This window comes from Phoenix dactylifera, chromosome 3 (genome assembly GCF_051530095.1).
Source record: "Phoenix dactylifera cultivar Ajwa chromosome 3, Ajwa_hap1_PhDact_Kaust_v1.1, whole genome shotgun sequence".
Lineage (NCBI taxonomy): Eukaryota > Viridiplantae > Streptophyta > Magnoliopsida > Arecales > Arecaceae > Phoenix > Phoenix dactylifera.
Genome location: NC_143192.1, coordinates 39,401,071 through 39,415,125, shown reverse-complemented (window position 1 = coordinate 39,415,125; position 14,055 = coordinate 39,401,071).

Below are 14,055 nucleotides of genomic sequence, written 5' to 3'. Positions count from 1 at the left end.
TCTAGTCCAGAGAACTTGACCTAGCTAAAGATTTATACCTCCACATCATCCAGATATCTAGGCCCATTACTGCTTATCTAGGAAAAATGACCATGATTAAATTCTTGTCTCTTTACGGCAATCAAATCTCAGGCTCCATCTTTCATGAACTAGGGAAATATAGTGAGCACGTAATGAGTTCTTGAAGTTGAGCACATCATGAGTTTGGCAAAAGTCTAGCACTTGAAATTAGGAATCTAGTAAACATGCAAAAATTGCTTGACCTTAGTAATAATTCACTAATGTGGAGTTATCCCACAAATAAATTGGCAAGCTAGTGATGCTAAAAAATCTAAACCTATCCCATAATAGACTATCACGATCCATTCTATCATCTTTCAAAGGCGTGCATAGTTTGTCATCGCTCGACTTATCATGCAATAATTTGGAGACTCCGCTGTCTAAAAATTGATTCTTTCAAAATGCTTGAGCAGAATAGTTTCAAGACAATAGAAGTTTGTGTGATGACGTGCATAGTTTGCCTCCATGCCCAATCACCTATCAACCAATATCATGTGAAGCATGATCGCAAGATGATTCTTTTGATTTATATTCCCACTACAATTGTGCTTTTGTTGTTGCTTACTTTTGGAGTAATTATTCCATTACATAGGACAGAAAACCTATAAAGGAAGAGGAGAGGAAATCGTCGTCAAGAATTTATTTTCCAAACTAGATTTTGATGGAAAGGTTATAAATGAAGAGATTGTTGATGCCATAGAAATTTTTGATAAGAACTATTGCATTGGAGTGAGAGGATATAGTAGTCTCTACAAAGCACAATTTTGGACATCTAGAGGTGTGAAGAAGATTAACGTACTAGAAAAAGATGAAATCAATGAAAGAGGCCTTTCGAGAGATTTATCAAGCATTAACCAAGATACATCACCGTCACATAATGAAGTTGTATGGGTTGTGATCTCCTTTATGGGCACATGGGAAGGGAGATATGTTTGCCATTTTAAGCAACCAAAAAGTAGCCATGGAGTTGGATAATAAGAGAGTAAATATCATTAAAAATGTTACACATGATTTATCATGAATGCACCATGTTGCAATCCTCCTATTATATATAGAGACATATCAAGCAAGAACATCTTGTTAGATTCCAACTTTGGCGCTGAGATTTCAGACTTTAGAATTACAAGAATTCTATCGGATTCATGAAATTAGAGTACACTTGGATACAAATACATGGTAAACCGCTATCGTATTCTTCAATTATTTTGGTGAAAAAACATAATATGACTTGTACTCTAAATTTGTATTACCACTTAACAAATATCAAAACAACTTTCTTTTCAACTAATATTTTACTTCTTATATCAGAACATGTTTATTTTATCAATAAAAATATTGCATATCCTTGCTACGAGAACATATCATATACATAAATTTTGGTATGTCATTACGTTAAGAGAATTCTAATTAGACACTATTTTGATTATAGACTATACTTACAAGCATACATCTTTACAATAGTTGTTAGTTTAGTTGATTGGCACCCATCCCTCCTTGGAATAGTCCGTTGTGGCTAAAAACCACCCTATTTCTAAAAGGCAATGTGTAAACATTTTTTTGTCAATCAACAAATAGGAAATACTATTATTAAAAAAAAAATCAATAGATAAGGCAGCTTGTAATATAATTTCTTCTTCCTAAAATCAACATTCTTTCTTCCAATATTAGTGTATTATTGTTAGATAATGAGTAGAACTTATCACAAATATGCATGCTATAACTAGTTGTTTCGACAACAAAATATGACTAACTTTTTCTTTTTTGCTCATTTCATATAGAGATTTCATAAAAAATGAAGGTCGTTGAGAAATATAATACATATGTAACTTGTGTATGGATACTAGAAGTGCTACAAGGAATTCATCCAAGTGACCTCATATCCTCGTTATCATCGGATGGTCAAAATATGGTCGTTAACGATGTGTTAGACCCATCTATCTCACTTCCTACACTTTAAGCTATGAAAAATGCTACACTGCTAGTTAGTTACTGCTAATAGATTTCTCAAACTTCTCTACCTAATCAAATTACATCACTTGATGAATTTATAAGGTATGTTCAATTTTCGGTGGTTGAGGCACAAACAATATGGATGTTTAGTGTGGAGTGATTGAGTAAACCCCTATTTGATTTTGATGAGCTCAAAACATTTGAGTATATTTTATGTTGCACTAATGAATTCAATCTAGTGTTTCAGACAAATATGTGTGAATTTCTAGTTAAGTGCCTCAAGCTCTGGTTCAAAGTAATTTGGATTAGTATTGGACTCAATTTGAACCAAAGTCTGCATCCCGAGTCGACTCCGGAGGATCACGAGTCAACTCCGAGTGGTTTAAAGGTTCTGGCACAAGCTCGAGTCGACTCCGGTACTCTATAAGTCGACTCCGACTGAGAACAGACAGAAAGACAGAAAGAAGAGTTTCAGACCCTGTCAGCGAATCGACTCCAAAAGGTTTCGAGTCGACTCCGATGCTTGCCGAGTCGATTCCCGATGGTTACGAGTCGACTCCAAAAGGTAACAGACAGAAAGACAGAACGATGGATTTTAGACCCTGTTACCGAGTCGACTCCGACGTTTGGCGAGTCGACTCCTAGTTGTGTCCGAGTCGACTCCCAGAGGAAAGCAGTCTGAAAGACAAAGAACCAATCTCGGAAATCTTGTGAACGAGTCGACTCCAAGAGTTCCAGAGTCGACCCCCAAGTCAGCCGAGTCGACTCCAACAAAGCGCGAGTCGACTCTAAGGCAGATCAGTTCAATAGACAGAGAATCGATTTTTCGGACTCTGAGAACAAGTCGTTTCCTGAAGATCTCGAGTCGCCTCTCAAGACAGCCGAGTCGACTCCAAGAAAATCCCAGTCGACTCGAGGAAGAAAAATAGAAAGATGGATTTTTGAAACCCTGAGAATGAGCCGACTCCTAAGTGCCCGAGTCATCTCAAGATGTTGGCGAGTCAACACGAGGTTTGGTCCGAGTCGACTCCAGGACGGGACCAACTAGGTTTGATTGTGAACTCGGAAAAACAATCGGGTGGTTCTAGTCGATGAGCCTGTGAAAACCAACCGAGTTCGTTGTGATCTCATGAAAATAACAAGTTGGATTGTGAGCTTGTAAAACAACCGACTGTAATCCTAGAAATTATAGTGAACACTCAAGTGCAGCTTGGGAAGTGGACGTAGGAGCAAGAGTTGGCTCCGAACCACTATAAACTTTTCTGTGTTTGTATTGGTTGTTGTCTCTTTCTCTCTCTTCACTCACTGCATCTAGTAAACTAACTAATTTGCTTACAATAGATTTAGTTAATTACTTATTATATTTTTAATTGGTCAAGATTTAATTAAAACCTAATTCACCCTTCTCTTAGGTTGTCTCCTTAGGCAACAAGTAGTATCAGAGCAGGTGCTCTCATATCGATTGGTGTTCCAATCCTTAAAAAGAGTAAAAGATTAAGATGACAACCCCTTTTGGATCTTCCCTTAGTAAGAGGCAATCCACCAATAGGCCTCCATTGTTCAATGGAGCTAACTATATCTATTGGAAGGCTAGAATGAGGATATTTATCCAAGCCCAAGATTATGATGTTTGGAGCATCATAATTAATGGACTATATATTCCTTCTATCTATGTTGATAACATTGCTATACCCAAGCTTGAAAAAGATTGGGATGATAATGATAGAAGGAAGGCACAACTAAATGCCAAAGCAATGAATGTTCTTTATTGTGCCTTGGATCCTAATGAATTCAATAGAATCTCTACTTGTAATTCTACAAAAGAGATATGGGATAGACTTGAAGTGACCCACGAGGGCATAAATCAAGTCAGAGAATCTAAAATTAACATGCGAGTATACAAATATGAACTATTTAAAATGGAGTCTAATGAAACCATTTCTTGCATGTTCACAAGATTTACTGATATTGTCAACAGCTTAAAAAGTCTTGGCAAAAGTTATACTAATAGTGATCTTGTTAGAAAAATTCTTCGCTCTTTACCAAGGTCATGGGAAACCAAGGTCATGGCAATCCAAGAAGCAAAAGACTTGAACAAGCTGCCACTCGAGGAGCTTCTTGGATCACTAATGACACATGAGCTCATAATGAAACAACATAGCGAAAAAAAATCCTCCCATAAGAAAAAGGTAATTGCCCTCAAGTCTACTTCCTCTAACAAAGATCTTTTTTGTAGTAGCAGCAGTGAAGAAGAAGACAATGAGGAAGATGAAGAAGAAGCTCTTCTTGTGCGAAAATTCAGAAGATTCATCAATAGAAAGAAGCCCTTCCATAAGAAGAGAGTTTCCTCGAGTTCCTTCTACAAGGATAAAGGTAAGGAAAAGAAAAGTGAAGGAACCGAATGCTATGAATGCAAGAAGTCCGGTCATTTCAGAGCCGACTGCTCCTTGCTGAAGAAGGACAATAAGTACAAGAAGAAGAAAGCTCTTGTCACCATCTGGACTGACTCCAATAAATCATCATCATCATCGGAAGAGGAACAAGAGAAAAAGGCCAATTTCCACTTTATTGCAAACGAAAATGAGGTAATATCTGAAACACATTTAGATTTTACCTTTGAAGAATTGTATGATGCCTTTAATGAACTAATGGATGAATATAGGTCAATAAACCTTAAAAACAAAGAATTGAAGCTGACTAATCAATCCTACATTCATAAAAATAATAAATTAATTAAGGATAAGGACTCTATCGTCAAAGAAAACTTAGAACTTAAAACAAGCAACCAATTGCTAACTCAAAAAACTGATACCTTAATTAAAGATAAAGAAATACTAACTAAGAAAATTTTAAAACTTAAAAACAGTAATCAAACTCTAAAAGATAACTTTACAAAAGATTTAAACTTACTAAAAACAAAAAAACTGAACTTAACAAAAGACCTTGAAAAATATAAACCTATTGTTGAGAAATTTACCTATAGCTCTGAAAAACTTGATATGATCCTTAATAGTCAAAGATCTGTATTTAATAGAGTCGGATTAGGGTACAAGCCCAAGAACAAACAAAAATTTCTCAAAAACTTCTTTGTAAAAGCTGGTGAAAGTAAAACTAAAAATGTAACTTGTTTTTGTTGTGGTAGAGTAGGACATAAAGCTAATATATGTAACCATAGAAAAACAGAAGCTAAAAGAATGATTAAAAAGATTTGAATTCCAAAAGGAACCAACATAACTAACCTTAAAGGATCCAAGAAAACTTGGGTACCTAAGATTGTATGATTTCTTTGTGTAGGAGTGTCTTGCAGCCAAACTCAATAAACACTGTTGGTACTTGGATAGTAGCTGCTCAAGACAGATGACAGGTGACAAAGAGCAATTCTTCACCCTAGAGTCTAAAAAAGAAGGTGCGGTGACTTTTGGAGACAATAACCAAGGTCACATCATTGGTATCGGTAAAATACAAATCACACCTTCAACCTTTGTTGATAATGTTCAGTTTGTAGATGGTCTTAAGCATAACTTACTTAGCGTTAGTCAATTATGTGATAGAGGTTTTGATGTTCTGTTTAAGCCATCTTTATGCATCATAACCAACTCAATTGACAATAGCTTAGTGTTCAAAGGACTAAGACGTGGCAATGTTTATGTAGTAGATCTTGAAGATCTTGCCAAAAATAGCCGCTGCTTAGTAGCTAGTGATACTAAGGTCAATGATGCAAGTTGGTTATGGCACCGTAAATTAGGTCATGCAAGTATGGATACACTATCTAAATTAATTAAAAGAGATTCTGTGATTGGTTTGCCAAAGCTAAAATTTGAGAAAAATAAAATTTGTAGAGCGTGTCAATTTGGCAAATAATCTAAAAGTTCTTTTAAATCTATAAATTGTGTCTCTACTACCAGACCCCTTGAGCTACTTCACATGGATCTTTTTGGACCAACTAGGACTACAAGCCTTGGTGGAAACAAGTATGGTCTTGTCATTGTAGATGATTTTTCTAAATACATATGGGTCATGTTTTTAGCTCATAAAGATGAAGCATTTTCAGTATTTAAGAAATTCCATAAGAAAGTGATTAATGCAAGAAATGCTTCAGTTATAGCTATTAGGAGTGATCATGGAACAGAATTTCAAAATCATCTATTTGAAAAATTTTGTAGTAAAAAGGGGATAACTCATAATTTTTCTGCACCTAGGACTCCACAACAAAATGGAGTGGTTGAAAGAAAGAATAGAACCCTAGAGAAAATGGCTAGGACCATGCTATATGAAAGTGATCTCCCAAAGTATTTTTGGGGTGAAGCTATTAACACATCATGTTATATACTAAATAGAGTTTTATTGAGACCTATTATAAAGAAAACACCTTATGAACTTTGGAGAGATAGAAAGCCCAAAGTAAACTATTTTCATATTTTTGGTTGTAGGTGTTTTATTCATAATAATGGCAAAGACAACTTAGAAAAATTTGATTCCAAAAGGTATCTTTTTGGGATACTCTACATCAAGTAGGGCATATAGAGTCTTCAACAAAAAAATTCTTGTTATTGAAGAATCTATTCGCCACCAAGGTGGTAGCCCAGTTGGAACGGGGCGTTTACTTCCAACCAAGTGGTTCTAGGTTCGAAACGCGCGGGCGTCGATTAAATTTGGAGACCGAATGCTCCACGCCTGGACACGGGGTCTGGAAGTGCTACTGGTCGGCTGGTAGCCTGGGTGGTGCCAGGTGTGACGTACTCACACGGAGGGTCGGGTCGGGTAACCGAGCCGGCTCACGGGTGGGGAGGGTATAAGTAAAATAGGTCGGCGTGCCCAACACACGACCCGGTTTGCCCGCATCGAACATTCTCCTGGCGGGGTGGGGGGCCCAGTGGGGGCTGCTACGCGGGGTTGGGCTTGTCCCTTCCTCCCCCCTTCTCCTTTTTTTTAGCCAAAAAAAAAAAAGAATCTATTCATGTTGTTTTTGATAAGACTAATGATGCATCTTCTAGCAAGAGAGTAGCGTTTGATGATGATACAGGGATACTTGAGGAAAAGATGGATGACATGACTTTACAAGAGGATGAACCGAAGCAAATTGAAGAGACTTCAACAAGCCAAGAGGTAATTGCTGAACATGGGCTTACAAAGGCTTGGAGGTATACTCACGGTCATCCTAAAGAGTTAATCTTAGATGATCCATCTTAATCTGTTAGAACTAGAGCATGTCTTAGAAACTTGAATAATCATCTTGCATTTGTTTTACATTTAGAACCCAAAAACATTGAAGAAGCTGAAAATGATGCAAATTGGATAAATGCTATGCAAGAGGAACTAAACCAATTTACAAGAAATGAAGTATGGAACTTAATAGAAAGACCTTCTGAATACTCAATAATTGAAACTAAATGGATGTACAAAAATAAACTTGATGAAAATGGAGTTGTGGTTAGGAACAAAGCTATACTAGTAGCAAAGGGCTATAATCAAGAAGAAGGTATAGATTTTGATGAGACCTTTGCTCCCGTGGCTAGACTTGAAGCAATAAGATTGTTACTAGAATTTGCATATTTTAAAGATTTCAAATTATTTCAAATGGATGTAAAAAGTGCCTTCTTGAATGGGTATATTAATGAGGAGGTTTATGTAGAACAACCTCCTGGTTTTGAAAATCATCAATACCCCAATCATGTTTACAAACTAAATAAAGCACTTTATGGTCTAAAACAAGCTCCTAGAGCATGGTATGAAAGGCTTAGCAAATTTCTATTAGACCATGAATTTTCTAGAGGGAATGTTGATACAACCTTGTTTTTGAAAAAGAAAAACAAAGATATGTTAGTAGTGCAGATTTATGTAGATGATATTATTTTCGGTGCTACTAACAATCGTCTTTGCAAAGAGTTTACTGAATTAATGCAGAATGAATTTGAGATGAGCATGATGGGAGAGCTGAACTACTTTCTCGGACTTCAAATCAAATAATCTAAGGAAGAAATTTTCATCAATCAAGCTAAATACATCAAGAAAATGCTAAAGAAGTTTGATTTGAATGGAAACAAGTCAATTGGCACTCCCATGAGCTCATCATGCAGACTAGACAAAGATGAATCAGGTAAGTCAGTAGATCAAAAGCTGTATAGAAGTATGATCGGATCATTATTATATCTTATAGCAAGTAGACCTGATATCATGTTTAGTGTATGCATGTGTGCTAGATATCAATTTAATGCTAAGGAATCACACCTAATTGCAGTTAAGAGAATTTTTAAATATCTAATAGGAACAAAAAACATAGGTCTATGGTACTCTAAAGAATCAAGCATAAACTTAATAGGATACACTGATTCGACTTCGCTGGTTGTAAACTTGATAGAAAAGGCACCAGCGGGTCATATCAATTTTTAGGAGAAAACTTGATCTCATGATTTAGCAAGAAACAAAACTCGGTTGCACTATCTACGGCAGAAGCCGAATATATTACTGCCGGAAGTTGTTGTGCTCAAATTTTATGGATCAAGCAACAACTTGAAAATTATGACATTAAACAAGATAAGTTTCCATAAATTGTGATAATACAAGTGCCATAAATCTAACTAAAAATCCAATTCAGCACTCAAGAACTAAACATATTGAGATAAGACATCACTTCATAAGAGATCATTTGTTAAATGGTGATGTGATGCTTGAATTTGTTTGTACTGATGATCAACTGGCTGATATCATCACAAAACCCTTGAGTGAAGATCGATTTTGTATTCTTAGAAGAGGATTAGGAGTGATTGATCCATTCCCGTGATACTTTTCTCTAATTCATTGATTTTGATGATTAGCTTATGTTGGATATAGAATTTCACATCTGTGATTATCAAATCATTCCTTAAGTTCTAAAGATTTCCATATCTCTCTCTTTTGGCACGGAATGAGCTGAGATTTTGAGTATGTGCCAGAGTTCGAGTCGACTCGAATGAATTTAAGAGTCGACTCGTGGGCGAGTCGACTCGCGCATTCAGGAGTTGACTCGAGGTCGACCCACGAGTCGACTCGCGCATTCAGAAGTCGACTCGAGGTCGAGTCGACTCGCGCTTTACTGGAGTCGACTCAAGGTCGGAAATCTGTCTTTTAACCTTAATCGAAATGATTTTTTCCAAACTTCCTTTTCGGCTGCCACTATTCAAAAATCCTAGAGTCGTCTCCTACCTCATCTCCGACCCCTTTCTTCATCCTTTCCCTAGTGTTTCCTCCTTTTTCCCGTCTTTCCTTCCGTGATTAGGTCAAAAATGTCTAGGAAAGTCGTCGTCCCGAGCCGGTCCAAGGCGCGGAACGAACCTGTGAGGCCACCACCTTCGGTTCCTTCTCCGCCTAGATTGATTCCCTCATGTCCGTGCGCCAGGAGGGTTGTCTCTACCGGGAGGAAGGTCAACTTCGACTTCCTCTCCCGAAAAGGGTTCACATTAGGGCATCACCTTAGAACCCAAGGCCTAGATTACTTATGTTCCCTTGACTTCCCTACATACCCAGGGCTAGTTAGGAAATTCTATGGAACCATCACATGGGGTGGCGGTGGTATTCAAGGGACTGCAGCAAATATCCCTATTTTTATTTTGGAGGATCTCATTGCTCGAGTCCTCCACCTCTCCTGAGAGGGGATTGCTCCCATACATCCCACTGATAGGACTGAGGCCCTTACGGCCATCCTAGGGAGACCACCTCAATCCTCCATAGAGGAGGTGTTTGCAAATCAGCTTTCAGCTGAAATGCGACTCCTCCTGAGTATCATTTCTAGGACCCTCTTTCCTAAGACCGGTAGGTTTGATTTCATTTCTGAAAAAGACCTAGCCTTGATGTTCTACATTCTACATGACATTCCTCTCAACTTCCCAAAACTTATCTACAGCTACATTTGTGAACCCCTAGACAAGCCTAGGTTGAGTCTCCCCTATGGCATGCTCTTCACACTCATCTTTAGGGAGTTAGAAGTTCCTATCCCTGAGGGGGAACCCTCTCGCTCACTCAGATATACAGATCATATGGGTGAGGAGACTCTCCACCGGATGGATTTCCACAAAGTGGAGGGTGCTTGGGTTAGGAAGTCATCCACATCCATACCATCTGACCCCACTACTCATCACTCACCTATCTCTGACCATGATCAGGACCACTCCACAGATCCTTCCATCTTTCCATCCACAGCTGGTCCCTCATTCACTGCCGAGCCCTCGACCTCTGCGGGACCTTCCACGGTGCCACCACCTCAGCAGCCACTAGAGATCAGGATTAGTCCTGAGCATCTTCGAGAGTTGAGGGATGACATAGTGAGGGAACTCAGAGGTACCTCCAGTGCACCCTCCACTGACCTCACTCCCTCCACAGCAGCAGTATCCATGATGGTAGCTGAAGTAAAGGAGGAGCTGTCAAGTCTGAGGAGTCTAGTTCAGGGTTAGTACTTGAGCCTTACAGCTATTAAGGAAGACACGAAGCAAATGCAAGATACTATTAGATCAGAGCTGCTAAGGCAAAGTCAAGGTGCAGAAAGGCTTGCAAATGTATTGATAGATAAGCTGGATGCAATCAATGAGAATGTAACCCAACTGACCCAGACACAAGCTATGGCGACTTCAGAGATTATTGCACAACTAGGGAATGTGTCTGAAGGAATGAGTTTAGTTTTGCAGGCTCAGCGGCGAAGTATGGGAGCCTCATCCTCTTCCACCAGACGTCCTTAGTTGTACTTTTGTTTTATTATCATGTAAAGTCCTTTTGGACTTTCAAACACTGTACTCAAATTTTGTAATTCATACAATGAATTGAAGTTATTTTCAAAAAAAAACTTGAGTATTGTGCCTTGTTATGTCTTTCTATGTTATGTGTTTTTTGCTATGATGACAAAAAGGGGGAGAAAAATAAGATATTTGCAAGTAAAGGAATCTAAACAAGAACATCTTTTAAGCAAAAAGAAAACCAAATGTGTTTTGCTCTCAGTGAAGAAAATAAGATATAATTGCAAGTAAACCAAATGTGATTTGTCCTTAGTGGATTCTATACCTCGAGGTTCATTATTCCTCTGTTGGGGCTCCTCAAAAAGTAATCTCCAGAATCTATTCAAGGAATATTCGGAGATTAGTTGAATCATATTAAAGAACAAATTGTCAGATTCTCCCTTCTCTAATTAAAAGAAATTTAAAAAAAAACTTGAACAAAGTTCAAACAAAATAGAATGCAAATATTGAGGGGGAAAATCTGAAATTCTAAGAAAGCAAATTCATTAAAGACATATAAGCCAAATAATTGATTGCATGATTTGAAGGCTTATATAATTCCAAATGAAAGGGGAAGCTTTAATTTCAAAGTATACTGACTCATACCTTTCAATTTTGGATACACTAAATGACTAGACATTTAAATTTATTTCGATACTTTACTACAATTTACTTCTTGATTGAGCAATTCACTTTACAAATACTCAATATTTTGTCATCATCAAAAAGGGGAAGATTGTGGAGTGATTGAGTAAATCCCTATTTGATTTTGATGAGCTCAAAGCATTTGAGTATATTTTATGTTGTACTAATGAATTCAATCTAGTGTTTCCGGCAAATATGTGTGAATTTCTAGTTAAGTGCCTCAAACTCTGGTTCAAAGTAATTTGGATTAGTATTGAACTCAAGTTGAACCAAAGTCGGAATTCCGAGTCGACTCCGGAGGATTACGAGTCGACTCCGAGTGGTTTAAAGGTTCTGGCACAAGCCCGAGTCGACTCCGACTGAGAACAGATAGAAAGAAGAGTTTCAGACCCTGTCAGCGAGTCGACTCTAAAAGGTTTCAAGTCGACTCCGATGCTTGCCGAGTCGACTTTCGACGGTTACGAGTCGACTCCAAAGGGTAATAGACAGAAAGACAGAACGATGAATTTTAGACCCTGTTACCGAGTCGACTCCAGAAGGTTACGAGTCGACTCCGACGTTTGACGAGTCGACTCCTAGTTGTGTCCGAGTCGACTCCCAGAGGAAAGCAGTCTGAAAGGCAGAGAACCAATCTCAGAAATCTTGTGAACGAGTCGACTCCAAGAGTTCCAGAGTCGACCCCCAAGTCAGCCGAGTCGACTCCAACAAAGCGCGAGTTGACTCCAAGGCAGATCAGTTCAATAGACAGAGAATCGGTTTTTCGGACTCTGAGAACGAGTCGTTTCCTGAAGATCTCGAGTCGTCTCTCAAGACAGCCGAGTCGACTCCAAGAAAATTCGAGTCGACTCGAGGAAGAAAAACAGAAAGATGGATTTCTGAAACCCTGAGAACGAATCGACTCCTAAGTGCCCGAGTCATCTCCAGATGTTGGCGAGTCGACATGAGGTTTGGTCCGAGTCGACTCCAGGACGGGACAAGCACTTTAATTCAAATTCTGAACAACGGGCGAGTTGACTCCAGTAAAGCATGAGTCGACTCCAGCAACAGCCGAGTCGACTCCAAATCGCATGAGTCGACTCCGATCCCAACGGATACATTGTCAGAATGTGCAGACGAGACAGAATGGCTCCAAATCACTCTCTAACGGCTAGTTTTCGAATGGAACCACTTAAATAGCCAGAGTGAATAGTAGTAGACAAGAAGAGAGCTATTTTATCTGAGCATTAAAGCATTTCAACTATCAAGAGCTTCTTAAGAGTAAATACAAGCAAAAAGAAGGAAGTGGTGCATTCAACTCAATCTGAGAAGTACTTCCTTCGCATTCAAGGCTCTACTACTGTCCTCCAATATTCAGTGCTTTCAAGAGGAGACTCAGAAATTGAGAAGCCCCTACTTTCCTATCTAAAATTTGTTTGAGGGCTTCTAGCTTTACTTTGTTTATATTGTTCTCACATCTGCTTTTTAGAAGCTTTCTTTGTGAACTCCCAAACTTTGTTTTTCTAACTTGATTCAATCAGGGGATTGAATCAAGGTTTGTTGGTGAGCCAAAGATAAAACCAACGGTATAAGGTTGTGGTTGGTGAATCGGAAAAAACCAACTGGGTTTGATTGTGAACTCGAAAAAACAATCGGATAGTTCTAGTCGGTGAGCCAGTGAAAACCGACCGAGTTCGTTGTGATCTTGTGAAAACAACAAGTTGGGTTGTGAGCTTGTAAAACAACCGGCTGTAATCCTAGGGATTATAGTGAACACTCAAGTGCGGCTTGGGAAGTGGACGTAGGAGCAAGAGTTGGCTTCGAACCACTATAAACTTTTCTGTGTTTGTATTGGTTGTTGTCTCTTTCTCTCTCTTCACTCACTGCATCTAGTAAACTAACTAATTTGCTTGCAATAGATTTAGTTAATTACTCATTATATTTTTAATTGGTCAAGATTTAATTAAAACCCAATTCACCCCCCCCCCCCCCCTCGGGGTTGTCTCCTTGGGCAACATTAAGTGACTAGGATTTATTAGATAACTTCATTTTATGATTGTTAATAATTATCCTAGAAGCAAGAACCCTTTACATATCAATCTTTTTTGTTGCTATTTTAGATAGTGTGACTTGAGGCTTCTGAGTGTGTTTGCCCTTAATGGAATTATATAGCTTTGGGAAGCCAGAGTGAAGCTGAGGAGGGGTTAAAACATCTGAAATCACACTCCCTATCCAAAGGCTCCACTGCAAGGCCGGGTTGTTGGGTTCGAAATTTTTAGGCTTCTATTTGGGTAAGAGCTGTGAATTCTTCTTGGCTCAACCTTCCATACTGAAATTCTTTTCCGACTTTATTTGGCTTTTAAAGTACCCACAACCCATTATATATCTGCATACTAAACTAATTCTAGAGAAGTTTTATTTCTTTAGTAGACAATTTTTAGTTCATTACAACAAAACTATTTTTAACAATGAAAAATCTTTCACTAAAATCCACAAATTCCATGCCTAATATACTTAATGGCAGTTACACTATCTTCTATTACTAAAAGTATGAGCAATAGATTAGCGATATTTTATATTACCATTATTAAATATTATAATCGAAATTAGAAACAACACTTTTAGCGATACTTGGTCAGAATTCTAGTAATGGTTTTGATTGCCGCTATCACTTATTTTTAAA